We start from the raw sequence: 25,793 nt of genomic DNA, 5'->3' as shown, positions 1-25,793 counted from the left end.
CTTGATGTCACAAGGAATTAAGGGCTACAGGGAGAATGCGGGTAAGTGGAGTTGAAATGCCCATCAGCCATGATTGAATGGCGGAGTGGACTCGATGGGCTGAATGGCCTTACTTCCACTCCTATGTCTTATGGTCTAACCCTCTGCTGGTATAGTCCACTATTCCTGATAATACATTGAGAGGAACAAAAGATGTGATCTATTAAAGTGGCTGACCCTCACTGTTGCTATGGAATTATTTAATCATTTGATACATTGACACATGGAGTTCCTACAGTATGAAAGTAGACCATTTGGCCCATTGAATCCATAGCAACCCTTGAAAAGAATCGCATCCAGACCCAATCCTCACCACCTCACCCCTATAAACCTAGATTACGTATAGCTAACTCACCTAGCCTACGCATCCTGCACACTACGGGCAATATAGCATAACCAATCCACCTGACCTGCACATCTTTGGATTATGGGAGGAAACTGGAGCACCTGGAGGAAACCCACACAGACACAGGGAGAATGTGTAAACTCCATACAGACACTCACACAAGGGTGGAATCAAACCCTGGTCCTTGGTGTTGTGAGGCAGCAGTGCTGTGCACTCAGTTCACAAAAGCATCGAGGATGTTTAAGCCATCCTGTCAGAAAGCAATGCTTGCTCCTTCCTAGCAAGAAACAGCATCCAGCAGAGAGAACAATATCCTTTCTTGTTATCTTCAATTTGGATGATATTGAACGCTCAATGCTACAAAAGTGCTGCCAAGGCTGAGAAAGCATCGAAGCTTTGTGAGCATTGAACAACTTATCCCTTAATATCCCTCCATTAAAAAGAAGATGACCACTCGCAGTTTTTAAATTCGTGACTGACCCTCCAGCACCAGTAGCTTTGAACAGCGTGAGTTTCAGATTTCCTTTTCTGTAGAGAAGTCAAATCACTTTCAAAGACCTTGTACTTTTAACGTAAAATAGCCCTGTTCCAGATTACTTTATAGGCGGGAAGATTTTCTTTCTACCTGTCCTATCAATTACTCTAATCATATAAAAAGTGTCTCAGCTAAACCAACCTTTTAAGTTTTAAGTTTCAAACAGAACAATCTTGTACAGGTAACCTATTCTATAATGTTAAATATATTTGGATTTTCAGAATATATTTGGGATACTCAATGAAATAAGGGCCCATGGTGTTGGAGCTTGTATATGAAGAATGGATAGATTGACTCCCGAACAGAAGACAGAGAGTTGAGATAACAGGCCATTTTCAGGCTCGCAACATGTAATTGGTCCAAACTGAACAAACTGCTGATGCTGTAAATCAGAAACAAAAGCAGAAGTTGCTGGAAAAGCTCAGCAGGTCTAGCAGCTTCTGTGGAGAGAAATGAGAGTTAACTTTTTGGGTTCAGTGACGCTTCCTCAGAACTGTTTGCAGCTAGGAAAATATCAGTTTATACACAGGAGTTAGAGTGGAAGGATGGGGTATAGGGTAAAAAGATCAGTGGTGATTGAGCCCAGAGAGAGAGGAGAACAGCTGCCAGACGAAGGAGTGGATAAGAGATATAGGATATATATCTGAGACAAAGGTGACCTCAATTTCTCTGCACTCCCTTTATCCATTCCAACTTACCCTCCCTGGAACTGACTGCAGTCCATGTTTTCAGATCCAACCCTGACTCTGTATTAATCCTGCTGTTAAAGGTGATGCTGTTTTTGGCTGACGGACTGACTTCTACACTGCAGAGGCTGAGCACCAACTCTCAGATACCTCCTCCTATCTGCCCCTGCACCATGACCTCACCATGGTACATTAGGCCATGATGTCAACAACAGTCGCCAACTTCATTTCATCGAGATACCTCCCACCTCTGATGCCTCTAAGCCAATACTCTTCAAGCCCTACAACAGCTCGCTTCTTCCTCCTTCCGAAAATCCACAAACAGAATAGCCCGGGTGCACCCATTGTTTCAGCCTGCTCCTGTCCCACAGAACACATCCTTTCCTACCTTGTCTCAGTCTTTTCTCCCCTGTCCAGTCCCTGGCCACTTACATCCACAATTCCTCTGACGCTTTACGCCACTTTTGGAATTTCCAGTTTGCAGACTTCCCTTTCCATCTCCATCCCACACCAGGATGGCCTCAGGGCTCTCTGCTTCTTCCTGGAACAAAGACCTGAACTGTCCCATTCACTACCAGGCTCTTCCACCTGTCTGAGCTCACCCTCACCCTCACCTAGCTCCTCTCATTTCCGTCAGGTCAGAGGGGTGGCCATGGGTACCCAGTTAAGCCTGTCTCTTTGTAAGGTACATAGAACATTTCTCGTTCCAGTCCTATTCCGGCCCCCACCCACAACTCTTTCTTCAGTATATCGATGATATCATTAGTGCTGCTTCCCTCTCTCATCTGGAACTGGAAAGCTTTATAGATTTACTTTCAATTTCTACACCACTTGCATCTTCACTTGGTCCATCCCTGACTCCTCGTTTCCCTTCCTCGACATCTCTGTTTTCATTTCTGGGAATAGACAGGCCACCAATATCCACTACAAACCTACTAACTCACTCAGTTATTTCGACTATATATCCTCACATTCTGCTTCCTGGAAAGACTCTATTCCATTCTCCCAGTTCCTCCATCACCATAGCATCTGTTCTGATGAGGCCAACTTCAACAAGGGATCCTTTGAAATGCCCAACTTCTTCCTCAACTGAGGATTCCCCAGCACTCTAGTTACCAGGGCCTTTGGCTAGATCCAGCCTACGCCCTGCACTTTGGCCCTTACCCTTTTGCTCTTGGAGGGTCTTTGTGGATCCCTCATCCTCACCTACTATCCCACTATCCACATCCAAAGGATCATTAGCTGCCATTTCTGCCACCTCCAGTAAGGTGTACCACCAGACACATATTCCCCTCCCCTCCCTTGTCGGCCTTCCGCAGGGATCATTCCTTCCGGGACACCTGGTGTACTCTTCCTTCACTCCGAGCACATCCCTCCAGCCCCACTGAATTTTCCTTTGGAATCACAGAAAGTGTAATGCCTATCCTTTTACTTCCTCCCTCCTCAGTATCCAAGGTCCCAAACATACCTTCCAAGTGAAGCAGCACTTTACCTGCACTTCTCACAATCTAGTCTACTGCATTCACTACTCACAATGTAGACTGGGTGACCATTTTGCACGACATCTGCATTCTGCCTGCAATAAAGACCCTGAGCTTCCAATTGCTGGCCACTTCAACACACCAAGCTGTTCCCCGGCCAACATCCCTGTCTCAGGCTTGCTGCAGTGCTCCAGTGAAGCTCAGGGTAAGCTGGAAGGACAACACCTCGTTTTCTACTTGGGGACCTGACACCCCTCTGGACTTCAATATCGAGTTTAATGACTTTAGGGCTTGAACTCTCCCATGTCCTTATCCCAACCCCCACACATCAGATATCATGAACACATAGTTGGCTGTTAAACAAGACCTATTGTTAGCCACTAACAGTGCCCATTAATAGCTATTCCCCTTTCTAACCAGATTGTTATCCTTTCCTTTTACTGTACAGCTGTTCTCCTTCCCCCCCCCCAACCTCCCCCCACTCTCTCTCTGGGCTCTATCCCTATCTATTGTTTGCTCCTTATCCCCTCCCCACTATCCTATCTTCTGCACAACAAACTGATATATTTTGAGCAGCAATCAGTTCTGAGGGAGGCTTATGGACCCAAAACATTAATTATGATTTCACTCCACAGATGCTGCCAGACCTGCTGAGTTTATGTAACTAGTTGAATTAGGGTAGACGTTAGGGATCAGTGCTGGGTGACAATTAGTTACAGTCTAGAAGAATCACTACAATGTGGAAACAGGCCATTCAGCTCATTAAGTCCACACCGACACTCCAAGAGCATCCCACCCAAACACACCCCCCTACCCTACCCCTGTAACCCTGCATTTTCCATGGCTAATTCACCTAGCCTGCATATCTGTGGACACTATGGGCAATTTAATGTGGCCAATCCACCTAACCTGTACATCTTCAGACTGTGGGAGGAAGCCCAAACATGCACAGGGACAGCATGCAAACTCTACACAGACAGTCACCCAAGGGTGAAGTTGAATCATGTCCCTGTTGTTGTGAAGCAGCTGTGCTGACCGCTGAGCCACTATTTGTATTAATGACTTAGTTGATGGAACTGTTTGTGCCACATCCAGGTTTGTGGATGACATAAAAATAGGTGGGAAGGTAAGCCATGAGGATGACACCAAGCGTCAGCAGAGGGATATAGAAAGTTTAAAAGAGAGGGCACACATTTGGCAATCTGAAAGATCAACAATTTTCCAGGATTCTTTCCAGTGTGCCTTGGAATTAAATAAGAATGTTTAGTTTAAATGCATGAGCCCAAGCTCCCTCAAAACTCCTGTCAGATGTCAAAAGCCTCACATTTGCTATATTACCTCCCAGGAGTTGGAAACTAACCAATAAGTGAACACACATGCAGAATGCTATGTTACTATTGTGCTACACTCAGTTACTGGGTGGGGTCGTCTTTGGAGGAGCGGTGTGGACTCAATGGGCCAAATAGCCAGCTTCCACATTGTAGTGGTTCGATGAAGAATCAGCTGTAACTTTGATTATCACTGTCAAGACAATACAATAAATACATGTATCCAGACTACTCAGTGTGACATAAAACCAGGAAACTGTCTTTTTGGTTCTGTATTATGTTATGGTTTGTTTACACATCAGGTGAAAGTTGGGACTGCAGATGCTGGAGATCAAAATCAAAAAGTGATGTTTCGAGCATAAGCTCTTCAGGAATGATGAAGAGCCTATGGTCAAAACGTCGACTCTCCTTCTCCTCAGATGCTGCCTGACCAGCTGTGCTTTTCCAACACCATAAGTTTTGACTCTTGTTTACACATCAGCAGAGTAAGGGATCTGAGTGAAGCATTGCAACTATAAATGGCATAAATTAACTCAATGGAGTTTTCTTTTAAGCATTCAAATCAAAGCGAAATACAGCATTTTCATTAAAATCTACAACAAGCACAGAAAATACTGGAGAAGCTCAGCAGGCCTGGCAGCATCTTGGAGACAGAAACAGAGTTAATGTTTTGAGTCCATTGGGAAGTTCAGTTCTGAAGGAATGCCATACTAGTGTTGAAATATTAACTTTGTTTCTCTCTTCACAGATACCACCAGACCTGCTGAGTTTCTTCAGAATTTTCTGCATTTGTTCTTTTAAACATTATTTCTCACCGAACTAGCTCCAGACCCTGCAAAGAGCTTGGCACAAATTTTGATTTGGTTCACGGGTGAATGATTCTATTTTACGAAAAGTATTTTCAGGACCTTGGTTTTGGACACTCAAAGGTTACATATTCTCAGCACTTTGACAACCCCAAATTATCATGTCAATTCACCACCAGGCTGCCTAACCAAATGATTTGATTAATTGTAGATAAGTGCTTTGAGAAAGAACTGAACAAATCAATTCCGCCCAACAATTAGTCTATCCTACATATTTCTGGTAATGACAGGGCCCACCACTAACCCTCAGCATCCAACTCAAGAAAACAAAGTAAAGCTCAGATGTGTCAGGGGCTGATTCTCTTGCTCAGCCTAATCATAGTTTTAATTCCTTGCTGCATTGCAGGAGACACAAAGCAAGGAAAGGAGACAAAATCCATTTTAATCCAACATAATGGTGACAACCAATGTGGCTATTTGATCTTGGATTCTGAGCACAGAGTGTTAGCACAAACCAATATGTATTAATGTATTTCAGTGTTATATTCACAGATTGAAGAGGATAGAATTAAATATTAACATCTCTCATTATATTCAATCCTATATTTGATGTTCTAATAATACATTGTAAAATTAATTAAAATATAGATTGAAACCTTATTAAATAGGAAATTATCATCCAGATTTCATACTTTTCAGTAATAGCTGTTGAATAAAAGATCTTCCTAAAGCACATGGACGATAGGAATCCTTAAAAGGACGTATATTGTATACAAGTGCGTGTGTTCAAAAGCACAGCCTAAATTTGTCAGTTTGGTTATTTTCAATATATGGGTGGTGTATGCAGAATTTTGACATGATTTTTCAAGTCAATATGTTGACCAGCATAATATGATGTTTTGGAGAATGAGAGGACATCTAATTGAGGTATGTAAGGAACTAACAGGGATTAAGAAAATAGATGCAGAAATGTTTCTTCATGTGGGCACGCTAGAATGAGAGGTCATAGTCTTAAGATGAGGATTGTCCAGTTTAAAACAGAGGTGAGGAGAAATTACTTCTGTCGTGAATCTGTGGAATTCACTACCCCAGAATACTGTGGATGCTGGGACATTGAGTAAACTTAAGAAGGAGATAGATAGATTTTTAGTTAGTAATGTGAAGGGTTAAGGAGAGTGGGAAAGAAAATGAAGTTGAGGATGAGATGAGATTAGCCATGATCATTTTCAATGGTGGATCAGCCTCGAGGGGCTGAATTGTCTATTCCTGCTCCTAGTTCTTATGTTCTGATATTTTGGACACCTTGCCATTTTCTAAACAGCCCTCTATTTTAGCTTCACAACCTACTTTAAAGAAATTTGTTGCCATTTAGGTGAGATATCATTGCCTTCCAGATGTGGTTGCTTTAGTGACAAAATGTCCACCATCAGCACTGGAAAACAGACACAGCTGCAGGGATCTTGAAAAGATGTTATCTGAAAAGGGATGTGGAAAGACAGTTGGACTTATTTAGAGACAAATATAATGCACCAATTGTTTGCCATAAGAAGTTCATATTCATCATGGTCGACATTGATCAATGTACTCCCAAAATGGTGGAGTGGTTGAAGGATGAGCAACTGGTTGGAGCACATTTTGTGGTCCTTGCTGTAGTTGTGCATGGCGCTACGTAAATGCAGGTGCCATGCTATAAAAAGGGAAGTGAAAGTTTTTTGAGACATATGAAGCTTTGGAACATTTTACATAGAACCACAACAAGCTCATAATTCAAATTTAGGATGGAGAATTTTTAAGTGGTGAACAGATATTAAGTCATTATGGTTGTGTGAAACCTTAAACAATGATTTTAATTGGCTTTGGCTGACAGTCCTATTACAGTCTTTATTAAAGCAATTTTTAGCATTTCCATATTGTGTGGTATGACTGCTTGTGACAGCTTCCAGTGAAAGTAGATTTTTTCTTGTGTTTGGTGTAAATTTGCAACATTCAGTGCAGATGAGGAAAGCTACACTGTCCTCCTCGCTCATGAATTCACAGATACACATTCCTTCCAGCACAGCATTTAACCATCCCCTTGTTTTTGTCCAGAGTTTTTTTGTAAGATTAAAGTGAAATCCTCACTTTCAACCTTTGATTTTATAACATTAATAATTTAACATCAGCATAAAAAGAATGAATTGAAACTGAGCAGGGTTGACCTAAGACTTGTTACCACATATGACGGGGAGGTGGTAGTGCAGTGATAAAGTTGTCATGCTACTCTGCTAATAATCCAGAACTCCAGGTTAATGTTCTGGGGACATTGGTTGAGCCCCATCGTAAAAAATGATGAAATTTCGATTCAATAAAAATCTAGAATTAAAAAGCTAACTTAATGATGTGTTTGGAACTCTGCTACTAACATATATCAAAACAATCTTGTTCACTAATGTACTTCAGGGAAGGATATCTATTCTCTTTACCTGGTCTGGTCTACATGTAACTCCAGACCCACAGCAACGTAGTTGACTCTTAACTGCTTTCTGGGCAGCTAGTGATGCCCAAATCTGCAAATGAATTTTTAAAAAATTACTTTTAAACTTGCTGACATACTAGATTGACTCTGAGACCTTGATTTAATGTCTATTGTAAAATATCGCACCTATGCACAAAATGTTTAAAGATGTAGAAATACAATTGATTTTGTGTTACTTTTTTTGTTTTCACATTGTCCTGTGTCAACTTTTCACTTCTTCTTCCCTCTGATTGAGCCCCATTTACTGGGATGTGGGTCTTTCAGATGTCATTAGGCCACAGAAATCAGTATGTTAAGTTTTCAAATGATTACGTTTCTGTTTGAACTTTGTATGAGTGAATTTCACTGAAATATATCTAAACAGGGCAATTTTCACATCGAACTTATCGCACAGAAGTAAACAATTTGGGTAACCTGTCAGTACTACATTTGTGCTCCCTAAATAACCTCTCACTCTTCAATTTCTGGCTTAGTACTTGTAGTGCCTACTTGTAAATGATCTATATTTGATTATGGTAGTCTATTCACTGATCTTTGTAAATGTACTTGACTGCCTATGCCTACTGCTTGCATTTTGGTCTAGAATCTTTGTACAGCTATGAGATAATTTGGAAAAAGAAAATAAATAAATACTATGAAAGGTGATAGTAATACTAGGGCTTTTCTCATGCTGGTAAATTGTAGTGCAGTTCGGCAGGGGGACAACAGTAAGTTATCCCGAAGAGAATAAATATCATTGGTCCTGTTGTGAAATATCAACGTAGACAATAACTTGATTCCTAGGACCTCTTGAGCATTGAGTGTTTTCTTTTTGCTCTTATTGCAGAATTTCAGCATCGGCAAGTATTTTAGCTTTACCAAAGTTTTCCTGTTCTTTTGACAAACAAGTTATTTCAGTTGCTACTAAGAAATAACCAACATTCTCCTTGCGCTGATAGCTTTTCTTTCATTTAGCAAATTACAAAGGTTAGTTGCCCCCTGGGAATATTCCTGCATTTTAGGGATAGCAAACAATAAAATTTGCCAGGATTGACCTGAGAAAAATAACTATTATTTTTCATTAACAATGAATATAAATCATGCATACGGCTGTTACTTGAAATACATGTCATTACATAATGATCAATATTTAATACACAATCACTTGCAAACTAATAATTTAGGTAAAATGGAAAATCTGCAAACCAGCAAATTAACTTTCTACATTTAAGACAGATGGAGTACTTAAACTGCAGCAGTGAAGTAATTAAAATTGAGTGAATAGAAAGAATGTGAATTGAATATTATCTGCCAGCTAGGCAAATCTTACACAATAATGGTTTGGGTTTTATGATGGCCACATAATTTTTCCTGGTGTGTACGTGGGAGTTTCAAGTGAGGAGCCATAGAGAAATAGAATCTTACTGCACAGAAAGAGGCCCTTCACCCATTCTTTCCATGCTGGTCAACTATCTACTTTTGCCCCATTTTCCAGCACTTAGTCCTTAGCCTATATCCTATGGCATTTTAACTTTTTCACACAGAGGGTGGTACGTGTAAGGAATGAGCTGCCAGAGGATATGGTGGGGGCTCTACATTTGCAACATTTAAGAGGCATTTGGATGGGTATATGAATAGGAAGGGTTTGGAGGGATATGGGCCAGGTGCTGGCAGGTGGGACTAGATTGGGTTGGGGTACCAGTCTGTTTCTCTATGACTCTATGACTCTAAGTGATCATCTAAAGATAGCTTAAAAGTTGTAACAGTTCTCACCACTAACACCCTTTCAGATGGTGAGTTTCAGACACCCACCACACTCTATTTGGAACAAATTCTCCTTAAGTCCTCTCTCAACATCCAGCTGCCCCTTGCAGGAGTTCCTCAGGGTAGTGTCCTAGGCCCAACCATCTGCAGCTACTTCAACAATGGCCTTCCCTCCATTGTAAGATCAAAAGTGGAGATGTTTGCCAGTGATTGCCAAATGTCCAACGCCATTCATGGCCCTTCAAATACTGAAGCAGTCCGTGTTGAAATGCAACAAGATCAAGACAATATCCAGGCTTCTGCTGACAAGTGGCAAGTATCATTCACACTGCACAAATACCAGGTAATGGCCATCTCCAATAAGAGACCCCTAACCACTCGCTCTTGATAGTCAATGTTGTTACCATCACTGAACTTCCTGTGCACCCACCCACTATCAACATGCTTAAGGTTACTATTGACCAGAAATTCAACTGGACTCACCACATAAATATAGTGGGTACAAGAACACATCGGAGTCGAGGAATACTGTGGTGTGCAACTCACCTTGTGACTCCCCAAAGCCTGTTCAATAACTACAAGGTACAGGACTGTGATGGAATACTCCCTACTTGCCTGGATGGGCGCAGCTCCAACAACATTCAAGAAGCTTGACACCTAGGATGAAGCAGCCTTGGCATCATAATCACAACGACTGCTCAGTAGCAGCAATGTGTACCATCTACGAGCATTGCAGAAATTCACCAAAGATTCTTACGTAGCACCTTCCAAACCCATTTCAGTCTAGAAGGACAAGGGCAGCAGATAAATTGGAGCAGCGGCACCTCTAAGCCACTCACCATCCTGATTTGGAAATATACTGTCATTCCTTCTCTGTCATTGGGTTAATATCCTGGAATTCTCTCACTAAGGGCATTGCGGCTGAACTCATAGCATGTGGACTGTAGCAGTTCAAGATGGCAGCTCATCACCACCTTCTGAAGGGCAACTAGGGATGGGCAGTAAATGCTGCTAACCAACGATGCCCATGTCCCGCGAATGAATTTTAAAAATCCCTTAGTATCTTTGCTTAACAAAAATTCACCAATCTCAAATTTATAATCAATGACTGATGCAGCACCCATTGCCATTTGTGGAAGAGAGGTCAAAATATCTACCACTCTTTGTGTGCAGAAGTGCTTCCAAACTTCTCAACTGAACAATCTAATGCTAATTCCCAGAGTGTAACCCTGTAGTTCTAGAATCTCCAAACAGTATATCTTTATCTACCCTTTATTTTTCTGTTAAAATCTTGAAGACTTCTAATGGATCACTCCTTAACTATCTAAATTCTAGAGAAAACAGACTTAATTTGAATAATTTCCTCATAACTTAAATCCTGAAGTCCAGTTATCAGTCCATTACACCTATGTAGTACTCCCTCCAAAGTCAATATATCCTTCCTGAGTGGCAGTGCTCAGATCTGCTCAAAGTACTCCCACTTGTGTCAAACTACAGTTTTGTATAACTATAGTATAATATCAGCACCCTTATACTCCAATCCTCTAGATATAAAGGCCAGCATTCCATGAGGGCTTCGTGGATTATTTCCCGCACCTGTTCATGACATTTTAAAGATCTACTCAACCACACTCCCAAGTCCCAAGTCTCTTTGGGGCTATTGATTAGATTACTAGTGACTACTGAGACAGAGAACTTGCAGCTGTAGTGCTAGAGCACGGCTGTTAGCTCTACAGGGAAATTGCTAGCACTGACTCAGTGGTGAGGTGAGATGAGGGGGTTTTGGGTTAGGGGGTCTGTGGAAGCCCTTTTCCAATTATCTCCCTCATCTGGTTTCAGTATAGCGACTGAGCTCAATAGCCAGCTGCCCCTTGCAATCACTGTGTCCTGGACCCAACTGCCCTTTGGTCAGGATCTGAACTGCTGCTTTTCAGCATTGACAGGTAAGCATTATTCAAAGCCTTTATTTGGTGATTAAGCATCAATGGATCGATATTGGAGATTAAGCATTGTTTGTAGTATGCAATATATTAAGCTACAAGGATTATATTGCTTTCACTGACCGTATAGCTGCCACCAACAGGACTCTGTCCTTTCCTGTTGCAGCATTAATAAGCACAGCTACTAAACCACCAGAAGGTCTCTCTGTCATGAATTAACTCAAAAACCTTTAGGAGGCTGTGCAATCTGCTGCGAAGTTTATTGGATAATCGCTGTCTAGTACATACAGAACTCAGTACAATCAAAGAGATTTAGTACGAGTTAGTTTCTTAACAAAGGATATTACCGTGATAATTCACAACTTTGTTTCCCAACTTTGAATGAAAGAGCCCACGCCTGTTTATTTTTACGATGCCTTCTAAAAGCAGTCACGTCAGAACAATTTAATTTTGTCTTTCCACTTCATGCAAGCACCCCTTCAGTAATTCAGACCACCAAAGTCATGATCTTTCACTTGAATCAGTTTGGAACTATTCTCCTGCAGCTGAGTTTCTGAGAAGTTCAGAAAAGACCTTGGTAAGTTACAGAAATACAGAATGTAAAATCTAAAGGAAAGAAAAAGTTACAGAGTATCGAAGAGTCCAGATCAAACGCCATTCTTAATGAGGAATTGCCTCCAGTAGGCTATTTTTTTGGAGACTGTCAAAAATCACACACCACCAGGTTATAGTCCAACAGGTTTATTTGGAAGCATTAGCTTTCGGAGCGCTGCTTCTTCATCGGGTGGTTGTGGAGCAGAATCATAAGACACAAACTTTATAGCAACGAGATTGCAGTGTCATGGAATGGAATACTAAATAAATTTAGCTTAAGTCTTTCACCTTTTCGAACAATCATGTTAGTTTCGGTTCCTGTTGCTACGAAGTCTGTTGGACTATAACCTAGTGTTGTGTGATTTTTAATGTTGTCCACCCTGTCCAACATTGGTACCTCCAAATCATTACTGAATACTGCAATGCTTATCTCAATGAGTATAAGAACCTAAGAGTGAATGTCATGAAGAGAGATTGTAAAGTTTAGAATTAGAATTAGAACTAGCTTTATTGTCACATGTACTCAAAAGAGCACAGTAAAAAGTGTATGAGTTGGTGCTTACAGCGCCATTTTCAGTACAAAGGTCCTAGGTACAGCTTCTTCTGAGAAAAATGGAGGTGTAAAAAGCTAGTATTGCATATAAGCTCTGTGGTTTCGAAGAATGAGAGAAGATCTAATTGATTTGATTTGGTTGAGGTATATAAGATGGTAAAGAGATTGACAAAGTAGATGTACAGAAGATATTGTGAGGCAATGTAGAATGAGAGGTTATAGTTTTAGGATAAGCGGTGGCAGATCTAAAACAGAGATGAAGAGAAATCACTTCTCTCAAAGGTCATGAATCTGTAGAATTCACTATTTCAGAGTGCAGTGGATGCTGGGACATTGACTAAAATGAAGGAGGAGCTAGATAGGTATTTAATTAGTAATGGATTGATGTGTTGTGGACAATGAGCAGGAGAGTGAAGTTGAGGCTAAGATGAGATCAGCCATGATCATAATGAATGATGGAGCAGGCTCAAGGGGCTGAGTTGCCTACTCCTGCTCCTAGTTCTTATATTCTTATATCAGCTCTTATGTCCTCCTGGGGAGGTGAAGGCCTAACGCTATTATCACTGGACTATTAATCCAGACATCCAGAAACCTAGGTTTGAATCCCACCAAGGCAAATGGTGGAATTTGTATTCAATAAAAAACAAATCTGAGATTAAATGCCTAATGACCATTAAACCATTGCGGATTGTCAGGAAATCCAATCTGGTTCAATCTGAGTCTGAGGAAATTTGCTATCCTTATCCAGTTTGGCCTACATGTGACTCTAGATCCACAACAATATTAGAATCAAAGAATCCCTACAGTCTGGAAACAGACCATTTGGCCTAACAAGTCCACACCGACCCTTCGAAGAGTAATCCACCCAGAGCCATTCCTTTACTACTCTACATTTACTCCAGACTAATGCACCTAATCTACACATCCCTGAATTCTATGGGCAATTTAGCACAGCCAATTCACCTAACCTGCACATCTTTGGATTTTGGGAGGAAACTGGAGCACCCGGAGGTAACCGCGCAGATTCGGGGAGAATGTACAAAATCAAAATAGACAGTCACCCAAGGCTGGGATCAATCCTGGGTCCCTGGTGCTGTGAGGCAGTAGTGCTAACCACTGAGCCACCATGCCACATGCTAACATTAATGACTATTAACTGCCCTTTGGGCAATTAAGGATGGGCAATAAATACTGGCCAGTGACATCTACATCCAGTAAAATACCATGCGTCAAGTGAGCTGATGTAAGATGCAGTATGAGATCTTTACAAGAGATCTTTATGAGATCTTTACAAGATGAGATGATAGCATAAGCATGACTCTCTCTTAAAAGCACAGTGGCATATTAACCATGAAAAGAACAAATCTTATTCAAGTTTTGTGAAGGCAGAATTGAATTGCTCTCATCCAGTGTTCTAATAACTGTTACTCCTGGTAACGTTGCCATTTTCTTCATGTGGCACCACTTCTGCATTTCGAAATAATAATGTTACCATCATATATATCATTTGATAGTGCCCTCATCATCCATTTGCTTTTAGGGGCAGCATGGTGGCTCACTGGTTAGCACTGCTGCCTCACAGTGCCAGCGACCAAGGTTCAATTCCCACTTTGGGTGACTGTCTGTGTGGAGTTTGCACATTCTCTGTGTGGCTTTCCTCCAGGTGCTCCAGTTTTCTCCCACAGTCCAAAGATGTGCAGGTCAGGTGAATTGGCCATATTAAATTTCCCATAGTGCTGGGTGCATTAGTCAGGGGGAATGGGTCTGGGTGGGTTACTCTTTCGAGGATCGGTGTTGACTTGTTGGGCTGAAGGTTCTGTTTTCACACTGTAAATAATCTAATCTATTCAAAACACATCGTCAGAAAATTTTGTTTTGGGTGTTAAGAAAAGAAAATATTTGGAGGGAAAGTAAGAGACTGCAACTTGTTGGAAGCAACTATGGATCTTAAAGAATTTTTTTTTCCAAGGCACCATCAGGCAGCAATAGAATTGTTATCAGTTATTTGATTCAGTTTAATTATTGGGTGTAAGTCTAATAATAAATGGTAGAATCAGTAGTTAAAAATTAATTTTGAGGAATCCAGCATTTGATATGAATCAGTTGCCAAAGGAACTGACCCTTTATTTATCTGCTGTCAATAAATGATGAAGCTCTGTTCTAGATTTGGTCCTCAGCAGATATTAGTTAACTAAATTAAATCAAAGTTGTACTTCCTGTATAAGGAACTTTGAGATTTGTTATCAAAATTAGGCAAATTCTCAGCTACAATTTAAACTTTGTTTTTCTGTTTTTTGTCAAATTCAGATTAGATTTCCTTCTCAGCTTTACATTTAAGTATTGCCGAAAAGGCACATTTTATCCAAGCTTTCTGGTTTGCACTCATCAGGTCATTCATAAGATTGCCAGTGTAAAGCAGAACAATATCTTCTGACATAAGAGTTGAGGTTGCTCATTGGTTGGTAAATCGATTGTGATTGATGGAGGCACTGCCAGGGAGAATAGATCAGTTCAAGCATGACTAACAGTTAACTGCCAAGCTTGGTTTAAACGTAATCCAAGTAAGTTGACTCTGATTGACCAAAGTGTCGTCTTGAGGTTGGGAGAGAAAGTCACAGAAAGGGAAGAAATGACAACTGAGAGGTCTGAAGCTTTGAAACATTTTGGATATAAGTGCAACAATGTCATAAACCAAACTGAGGATAGAGAATTTGTAAGTGGTGAACAGATGGCCTTAAATATTAAGTCAGCACAAGGATTACATGAAATCTTTAACAAAGGCAGTAAATGACTTTGACTACGTTCTGCCTATCACACAGGCTAGTAATGTGACATATGAATTTCAATACAGGAAGGGATTGAATGCCAATATTTGTGACTTTATAATTCTCTGTTCCAATATTACAATTGGACGAAGGACTGAAGAATGAAGGAGAGGTAAATTAATTTGATTACTGTTGACAGATATCAACATTCAGATTATTATTTCTAATGGTTGTAGAAGAACTACGCCTTGATGTTTTTTGCTGAGAGAGTGCAGAGTTGTCATGGTTGCTAGTTTTCTGATCAAATGTTAAAAACGATTCTTGTCTGCTATCCTACAGACATCAAAGTTTTCATGTTTTGAAGAAGAGTAGACATATCTTCTTGACTTGTCCGGACTTGTCCAACCTGCCTAGCTCCTTTTCCACCTATCCACTCCACCCTCTCCTCCTTGACCTATCACCTTCATCTCCTCCCCCACTCACCCATTGTACTCTATGCTACTCTCTCCCCACCCCCACCCTCCTCTAGCTTATCTCTCCACGCTTCAGGCTCACTGCCTTTATTCCTGATGAAGGGCTTTTGCCCGAAACATCGATTTCGCTGCTCCTTGGATGCTGCCTGAACTGCTGTGCTCTTCCAGCACCACTAATCCAGTATATCTTCTTGGTGACCTTATTAACGTTTGTCTGTGAAACAGCAAAAATCAAACAGACTGCTTGATTATTTCTTTGTCGCTATCTGTGAGTGTTCGCCATTCAATTTGAATCAAAAAGTATGTTGCTGGAAAAGCAATCCAGTCAGGCAGCATCCAAGGAGCAGGACAATCAAAGGTTCGAGCATAAGCTCTTCGTCAGGAATCTTCTCAGATGCTGCCTGACCAACTGTGCTTTTCCAGCACCATACTTTTTGACTCTGATCTCCAGCATCTGCAGTCCTCACTTTCTCCCTGTTCAATTTGAATGCTTCATTTCCTACGTTACATCAGTGATTACACTACATTTGTTGTGAAGTGCTCTGGGACGCCCTGAGTTGGTAATGGGCGCTACGTGAATTCAAGCTTTTCTTTGTTCTACCAAATATGCTTGCAGTGATTGTGACAAAATCAGCCAGTTGGACCTCATACAATGTGAGTTCCCTGATTGGGGCTGTTAATCTGGTTCAATCAGGGAGCTCTGACTGATAAATTAAAAGAGGAGTGTCAGAGATTCTGGGAGCTGGCTCGAAAGAGGCAATACTAGAGACTGTTTGTCTGTAAATATAGGGTGACTTGGTGACAAGATTCCAGCCTCTGTGGAATTATTTCAATAAGTCTGTTTTGTGGAGGATTTCAAATGGAAAAATACTTTGATATTTTAGGAAGAAATCTTCTTGCTATCTCGAGTTTCCAATGCATAGTGTTCTGATAAAATGACGTGTGGATGGACTGGATCATCAGCCATCGTTCTTCTCCTGAAAGCCCATCAAAGGGAGATATAAAGCTTGCAATATGGGGAGGTTGTTACATTGCAGCTACCACAAGATTGTCCTGCTCCTACTGCTTGCATTAGATGTATCAGAAGGATTTGCAAGTTGATAATCAGACTGTTTGGCAACGTGGTGAAGGTACCACCCATGGCCCTGGACTGGGTTTTGAAGCTGAAAGCTTTTGGCTCAGCACTAGGGACACTACCCATTATTGCAAAACAAGACCTGGCCTTACCACCTTCTCATGTCTCATTATTGACACAACAGATTTTATTGTCTATACCAGCTGTCATTAATCAATTATCATACTTTGAGTGCAAATTTACATTCTGAAGCCAAAGGTCATCAACAGTCATTAAATATTTTATTATAATCAATAAACTCACTACAATGTGAAAGGCAGGCATTACAAAGCACAGCTAGGAGAGTGAATGTGATATTTCACTATCAGGAACAGTTTAGGTATTCTCTCACTCATGTGAAAGTGCTCAATCTCTGTTGTGCGCTTGCACGACTGGAAACATCTATGGAATGGCTGGGTCACTTGTCGTGGTGAATACTGTTGTGACAGTGTTGCTAGTGATGCTCACCACCACTTCCTTCTCAAGGGTAGTGAGAGGTTGGGCAATAAATGTCACCATTGCCACACTATAAAAAAGGAAAGTAGATCTGAAGTGCATGAAGCAATTTTTTTAGTATGGTCACACCACATACATACATCTGTAATCACACTCCAGTTTTTAGAATTAGAATCCCTACAGTGTGGAAACGGGCCCTTTGGCCCATCAAGTCCACACCAACCCTCTGAAGAGAAACCTACCCCAACCCATTCCCCTACATTTACCCCTGACAAATTTAGTCCTCCATTTACTCCTCCATCGCCAGACCATAGCAACATGACGGCTGGAGGAAGAGCGCCTCATCTTCCGCCTAGGAACCCTCCAACCACAAGGGATGAACTCAGATTTCTCCAGTTTCCTCATTTCCCCTCCCTCCACCTTGTCTCAGTCCCAACCCTCGAACTCAGCACCCCCTTCCTAACCTGCAATCTTCTTCCTGACCTCTCCGCCCCCACCCCCACTCCCACTCCCACTCCCACTCCGGCCTATCACCCTCACCTTAACCTCCTTCCACCTATCGCATTTCCAACGCCCCTCCCCCAAGTCCCTCCTCCCTACCTTTTATCTTAGCCTGCTGGATACACTTTCCTCATTCCTGAAGAAGGGCTCATGCCCGAAACATTGATTCTCCTGCTCCTTGGATGCTGCCTGACCTGCTGCGCTTTTCCAGCAATACATTTTCAGCCCTGACAAATGAACCTAACGTAACTTACCTAACCTGCACATTTTTGGATGGTAGTGGGAAACCAGAGCAACAGGAGAAAACCCCACACAGACACAGGGGGAAGGTGCAAACTCCACACAGTCGCCTAGAGGCTGGAATCGAACCCAGGTCCCTGGTACTGTGAGGCTGCAGTGCTAACCATTGAGCCACCATTCCTTTCTATTCCTTATTGGTGGCTAAGTTGCCTGCACCATAATCCAACATTGTTAATGTTTTTGCCTGCTGAACACAGATATTACATGCATGCAGAGAATTCAAAGCATTGTCCAGCATAGAACACAAGGAACATTGTCAATACTGAGGTATTAAACTGGTGTACCATCCTCCCTCTTAGGTGAATGCAATAGATCTCACGAGGCAATTTAAAGAGTAGCTGACTTCTCTCTGGCATCCTGGCCACTATATATACCTGAGTCATAGAAGCACACAATCTTACCAACATCAGTGAGGACAGTTCAGCCTATCATATCTGGACCATCTCTTTGAAACAGTTATGCAAACAGCCTATCCCCATAGCCTTGCAAGTAAATAATCAACTAACTTCAGAAAGTCAAATCCCCCAAATTCCTTTTAAAAATTTAATCTGCTTTTGACCACCCTATCAGGCAGTGCATTTCAGACCCCAACAAATCATTGACGTAATTTTTTAAAAAAATCTCCTCATCTCATTCCCCTGGCCAATTATTTTTAACCTGTTTCTGCTGGTTACTGTCCCTCCTGCCTGTGAAACAGTTTCCCCCCATCCACAATATTGAATGTTATTTTTCCTCTGAAGCCCTCTCAAAGTGTTTCTTGTCCCAGCTTCAAACAATAAGGAGTCAATCCATGTTGAGTCAATCATCTCTGGACTGTTCAAGGTGGTAGGAGAAGTAAGGATTCTCTTCCAAACTAAGCGTTGATGGTTTGTCAAGATGTTATCGTTTGTCAAGCCACTTGAAATGCTCTTTGTTAATGACTTAACGACAAACATTCTCAGTGTCACTGGAATTGCTGTCACAGTTGTGTGAAACCCTATACACCTTGTTATGGATGCTCTTCTCTGCAGGAAAGGCCTTATAGGTTTCAGATACTATGGAAACATGACTACTGATAAATAAACTGTGCACATGGCTTCCTCTTCCCTAAGCATAGTCTTATCAGTCATCACAGTACATTTCAAACTCATTTCTCCCATTCACTTCCTGGATGCCTCTGTACACTACACTGTGAAAAACAGAAAATGACAGAGATTTTAAGGAATTACAATCACTTCATGCTGATTTTTAGATTCGGTAACCCAACAGAAGTTAAACAAAAATTTGTTTTTGATTTGCTTTCTGGTTTTGTTTATCCTGGCACAGAATCAATGGTAATGGCTAGCATTCACGAACTAATCCCTAATCATCGTGAGAAGTTCATGGTGTGCTATCCATTTGAAGGCAGCTGAATAATTTACAGGGTCATTGCAGGGCTATCTAAACTCCAACAACATTGCTAGAGACACAAGGCAGGTCAGGCAGCATTTATGGAGGGAAAAACAGTTTAGATTTCAAGCCCAGCATGAAGGTGAGTCACACTGGACTTGAAATGCTAATTTTTTCTCTCTCCACAGATGCTGCCTGATCTGCAGAGTTTCTCCAGGTACTTCCTGTTTTTGTTTTGATTTTTAGCATTTTGCTGTGTGAAAGCCACTGCTCATGAAGGTTACTGCAACTATTCTCTTTAAGTGTAGGAATCAACAGGGCTTGCTTGTGTCAAAGAAAAGCACATCTGGGATAACTGGAAGAGTGTCTTGCATATTTGATTATATGTTAAAAACTACTCATATAATACATTGGTATGATCAAGACTGTGACAGAGACATTGAGGAGGACTTGATGTAAGGTGTCACTCCTTTGAGATCCTCATAAGTCCATTTGAAATGCAGGGTGATGCTTATGACACTCCTTGGTTTTAACCCCTTCAGACCCAAATACAATAATGGGATCCTGTTAGTTTCTACGTTGTTCTTTCCTCATTGCATTTGGCTCTGTCCTTTCACTTGTAAATGACACCACTATGGGAAGGGGGCTCACTGGGTCTAACTCGTTCCATTGCACTGTACAGTACTTTCACCCACAATCACGAGCCAGTGTCAGAGATTCTGTTGCAGATTCTGGCTGAGGAAGGAACGTTGTTAATAATAGCAGTCTGTTAGCGAGTATTACAAATCTGTTCAGCAGGAATATTTTCGAAAGGTCATGTTGTTTTTATTTCTCTTTCACAGGATGTGGGTATCACTGGTTAGGTCAGCACTCTTTGATTTTATTTTTATTCATTCAAAGATTGTGAGTTTGTTATCTGGGCCAGCATTTATTACACATCCCTACCTGCCTTAAATAATCTAATTTTGAAAACAATCGGACACTCTGATGCAACATTTGGTAAATTATTGGACAGAGTGTATTGTAGCAGCTGATTTACAATTACTTTATCATTGATCTCATTAATTTTATACGACCACTTGCTTTTTGTAGCACCACTATGGTAGTAAATAGAATAGTGAAGGATGATTTAATTGAAGCTTGTAAGATCCTGAATGGTCTTAATAAAGTGAATGTGGAAAAGATGGTTAATCTTACGGATGCGTCTGGACCTGGGGACATAGTTTAAAAATCAGGATCACACTTTTAGGAGAGATTTGCGGGAAAGCTTTTATCTCTGAGGTTGTGCAACTTTGGAACTCCCTGACTCAGAATGTGCGGAAGCTTCACCTTGGTCTTATAGATTTATTTTATTCTAATTAACCTGTTCAGATTTTATTACACATATCTGGAGCAGGTGGGACTTGAACTCAATACTCCTGCCCCAGAGATATGGACACCAGGTAGGCTGTAGACCAAGTGCAGGGGTAGTTAGTCAGCATAGACATGGTAGGCTGTTTCTACACTATATGATTCTATGACTGCCACTGCACCACAAGACCCCTCATTCATGGTTTTATATTCATTAACAATGTGACCAGAATCACTAATTACCCAAGGATACTTGGTGATCACATTGCCTTATGTTGTGGGTTTCACTTCTTTGAGAAAAATCTTGTTTCAATTTAAATTCAATGCTCTTAAACAGTTCTTTCCAAACAACGTTTGCTTCTGACCATTCATTACCCAATTGGGGAATTTGCCTTGCCCATTGAACAGGATTAGAGCTATCACCCGTCCATTATAAGAATTTTCACATCTTGTCACCAAGTCATCCTTTGTTTCTGCATTCATGGCTGAATCCCTGTCACCCCTGTTCATATCTGTCAACTAGGGCTCCTTGATTGGACAGGATTAACAGCCCCAGTCAGGGAACTCATATTCTAAAATATGGTCTCAAATAGACCAATAGCCCTACGTTAACTTTGATGTCTGCTGGGTTTTCCTCCAATGTTGCTTGACAGCGATGCCCTGTGTTTTTACATTAGGAGAACATGAGGACTGCAGATGCTGGAGATCAGAGTTGAGAGTGTGGTGCTGGAAAAGCACAGTAGGTCAGGCAGCATCTGAGGAGCAGGAAAATCGACATCTCTGGAATCAGCTTATGTGTTTCCTTTGGACATACTTGTCCATTTATTGCATGGGCTTCAACTGATCCCCCATTCACCTCCTGCAGATCGACAAGCAACTGCAGTGACTGTTGTTTCCTTCCACCAGCTTTTTCTCCATGTGTTGGCAAGTTGACTTCCTTCTTATGCTGCTAATGATGCCATTGAACCTGACTGAAATTTTAACTCTGGATGTTCACACATCCATGTATCTGAAGCAGTTATAAATAGACTTCCTTTTCATTGTCCCATTTTCAAATGCAAAATCATTTAACTCAATTATTTGTCTTCCCAGCAATACCGATCTTTGTGCCTATTTTTCCTGGCCTCCCTAACCACATTATCACGTTCATTTGTGTCATTTCACTTCCACATCATTTTAAACTGAGGATAACTGTTTTTGTTGTCCTTGTCTCAGTACTGACCTCCTTTCCCACACTGATCTTTTATCCTAATAGATTTCTTTTAGATAATTGATGATACGGTTGGAAATCAGTCCCAAGTTCATTTATCTTTCAACTTCAGAGCAAACAGAAAATCTCTGTTCTTGAAGTTGTATCATGCTACCTTGACAAATAGACAATTTTGAGTCCAGTATTGGTCTAAATGTCTATAAAGGGCTTGTAACTGCTTACGTTAGTGTCTTCAGCTTACACTGCTGCAGCGTATTTAATTCACAGAATCACAGCACAGAATAAGGCCATTAAATTCATTCAGTCTGTCCCAATCCGTATCATGAATTAATCTTATTTCTTGTCATTTAGGGGATATGTGCTTTACCAGCGCAGCCAGTATTTAATGCCTATCCTTAAATACTATTGAAAAGATAGTGAAGAGTTGCTGTTTGGAACCACTCCAGTACATTCAGTGTAGGTAGACCAACAGCATCATTAAAGAGGGAGTTGCAGATTTTTGTCCTTCCAGGTGGAAGTAGTCACGGATTTGGAAAGCACTATCTAAGGAGCCTTGTGAATTCCTGCAATATATTTTGGTGCTGGCACACACAGCTGCTACTGAGCATCAGTGGTGGACGGAATGAATGCTTGTGGATGTGGTGACAATCAAGTGGACTGCTGGATGGGGTCAAAGCTTCTTGAGTTTTGTTTGAACTACACTCAACCAAGCAAGTGCAGTGTATTCCATCAGGCTTTAGGAACTCAGTAAGTGCGTTACTTCCAGCAATATTCCTAGCATCTGACTTGGTCTTGTAGCCATTGTATTTATATGGGTCAACCAAATCAGCTTCTCCGGTCAGTGGTAGCCCAAGAGATCCTGATGGGTGGGAAGCAGTGATGGTAACACCATTGTATATCAAGGAATGATGGTTAGATTCTCAACTGTTAGAAATGTTCATTGCTTGACTTAGTGTTTGCTCCTTGCCATTTTTCAGCTCAAACTTGGATGTTGTCCATGTTTTGCTGCATTTGAACATGGACTACTTCAGTTATGAATGATGCTGAACATTACTCAGTTATCAATGAAAATCTTTAACTTCTGAAGTTATGATGAAGAGAAGGTCATTGAAAAAGCAGCTGAAGATGATTGGTCCCAAGATTCTCCACATCTCTATTGTGCACAAAATATAAACTTGAGGCAATTTGGCTTAACATGTCTACTACAGCACAGAACATTCAAAGTTTGGTAGAAGATTTGTAGCTCGGGTGCTCGTTGTTGTGGTTCTGTTCGCCGAGCTGGGAATTTGTCTTGCAAACGTTTCGTCCCCTGTCTAGGTGACATCGTCAGTGCTTGGGAGCCTCCTGTGAAGCGCTTCTGTGCTGTTTCCTCCGGCATTTATAGTGGCCTGTCTCTGCCGCTTCCGGTTGTCAGTTCGAGCTGTCCACTGTAGTGGCCGGTATATTGGGTCCAGGTCGATGTGTTTGTTGATAGAGTCTGTGGATGAGTGCCATGCCTCTAGGAATTCCCTGGCTGTTCTCTGTTTGGCTTGCCCTATAATGGTAGTGTTGTCCCAGTCGAATTCATGTTGCTTGTCATCTGTGTGTGTGGCTACTAAGGATAGCTGGTCGTGTCGTTTCGTGGCTAGTTGGTGTTCATGTATACGGTTCGTTAACTGTCTTCCTGTTTGTCCGATGTAGTGTTTTGTGCAGTCCTTGCATGGGATTTTGTACACTACATTAGTTTTGCTCATGTTGGGTATTGGGTCCTTTGTTCTGGTGAGTTGTTGTCTGAGCGTGGCTGTTGGTTTGTGTGCGGTTATGAGTCCTAGTGGTCGCAGTAGTCTGGCTGTCAGTTCAGAAATGCTCCTGATGTATGGTAGTGTGGCTAGTCCTTTGGGTTGCGGCATGTCCTCGTTCCGTTGTCTCTCCCTTAGGTATCTGTTGGTGAAATTGCGAGGGTATCCGTTTTTGGCGAATACTTTGTATAGGTGTTCCTCTTTCTCTTTTTGCAGTTCTGGTGTGCTGCAGTGTGTTGTGGCCCTTTTGAATAGTGTCCTGGATGCAACTTTGTTTGTATGTGTTGGGGTGGTTGCTTTCATAGTTTAGGACTTGGTCTGTGTGTGTGGCTTTCCTGTAAACCTTTGTGGTGAATTCTCCGTTCGGTGTTCTTTTTACCATCACGTCTAGGAATGGGAGTTGGTTGTCCTTTTCTTCCTCTCTAGTGAATCGGATTCCTGTGAGTGTGGCGTTGATGATCTGGTGTGTGTTCTCTATTTCTGTGTTTTTAATTATTACAAAGGTGTCATCCACGTATCTGACCCAGAGTTTGGGTTGAAGTTGTGGTAAGACTGTTTGTTCTAACCTTTGCATTACTGCTTCTGTTATGAGTCCAGAGATCGGTGAGCCCATGGGTGTTCTGTTGATTTGTTCGTATATTTGGTTATTGAATGTGAAGTGTGTTGTGAGGCACAAGTCCTGGGTGCAATAGGTGGATGAAGGTAGGGATGAAGATGATGGGTTGGAGAGGTGGGAAGGAAGATTGGCAGGTAGGACAGGTCCTGAGGATGGTGCTGAGCTGGAAGCTTGGAACTGGGGTAAGGTGGGGGGAGGGGAAATGAGGAAGCTGATGAAATCCACATTGATGCCCTGGGGTTGAAGTGTTCTGAGGCGGAAGATGAGGTGTTCTTCCTCCAGGCGTCAGGTGGTGAGGGAGCGGTGGTGGAGGAGACTCAGGATCTGCATGTTCTCGGCAGAGTGGGAGGGGGAGTTGAAATGTTCAGCCATGGGGTGGTGGGGTTGTTTGGTGCGGGTGTCCTGGAGGTGTTCCCTAAAGCGTTCTGCAAGAAGGTGCCCAGTCTCCCCAGTATAGAGGAGATCGCATTGGGAGCAATGGATACAATAAATGACATTTGTGGATGTGCAAGTAAAACTTTGACGGATATGGAAGGAACTTTTGGGGCCTTAGATGGAGGTGAGGGAGGAGTTGTGGGCGCAGGTTTTGCAATTCCTGTGGTGGCAGATGAAGGTGCCAGGAGGGGACGATGTGTTGTTGGGGGGCCTGGACCTCATCAGGAAGTCATGGAGGGAACAATCTTTGTGGAAAGCAGATAGGGGTAGGGAGGGAAATATATCCCTGGTTGTGGGGTCCGTTTGGAGGTGGTGGAAATGGTGGAGGATGATGCGACTTATGCAGAGCTTAGTGGGGTTGAAGGTGAGGACCAGGGGGGTTCTGTCCTTGTTGCGGTTGGAGGGGTGAGGTCTGAGGGTGGAGGTGCAGGATTGGCACCTTCCCCTGATGAAGGGCTTTTGCTGAAACATTGATATTCCTGCTCCTCAAATTCTGCCTGACCTGCTATGCTTCCCCAGCACTACTCTAATCAAGCCAATTTTTTATCCAACTTACCAATTTAACATAGATCCCATGTGACTTAATCTGCTGGACAAGCCATGCTGGACCTTGTCAAAGGTTTTAGTAAAGGCCATGTAGACAACATCCACTACCTTACCCATCACTTCCTCCAAAAACTCCATCAAATTTGTGAGACAAGACCTCCCCTGCATGAAGCCATGCTGACCATCCCTAATAGGTCCATTCTTTTCAAAATATGTGTAAATCCTGTCCCTACAAATCTTCTTCAATAATTTACCTTCAAGGATGTAAGGCTCAGTGGTCTATCGTTTCATGGATTATCCCTATTTCCCTCCTTA

General features: G+C 41.8%; 1 protein-coding gene across 1 annotated transcript in view; it reads left to right on the top strand.

Annotated features, from left to right (window-relative positions):
- gpm6ab (glycoprotein M6Ab) overlaps positions 1–25,793 on the top strand; it is a 238,684-nt gene that overhangs the window by 155,655 nt on the left and 57,236 nt on the right. The gene's annotated exons all lie outside the window — the stretch shown is intronic.

Source organism: Chiloscyllium punctatum, chromosome 2, assembly GCF_047496795.1.
Source record: "Chiloscyllium punctatum isolate Juve2018m chromosome 2, sChiPun1.3, whole genome shotgun sequence".
Classification (NCBI taxonomy): Eukaryota; Metazoa; Chordata; class Chondrichthyes; order Orectolobiformes; family Hemiscylliidae; genus Chiloscyllium; species Chiloscyllium punctatum.
This window is presented reverse-complemented; position numbering and strand designations above follow the sequence as displayed.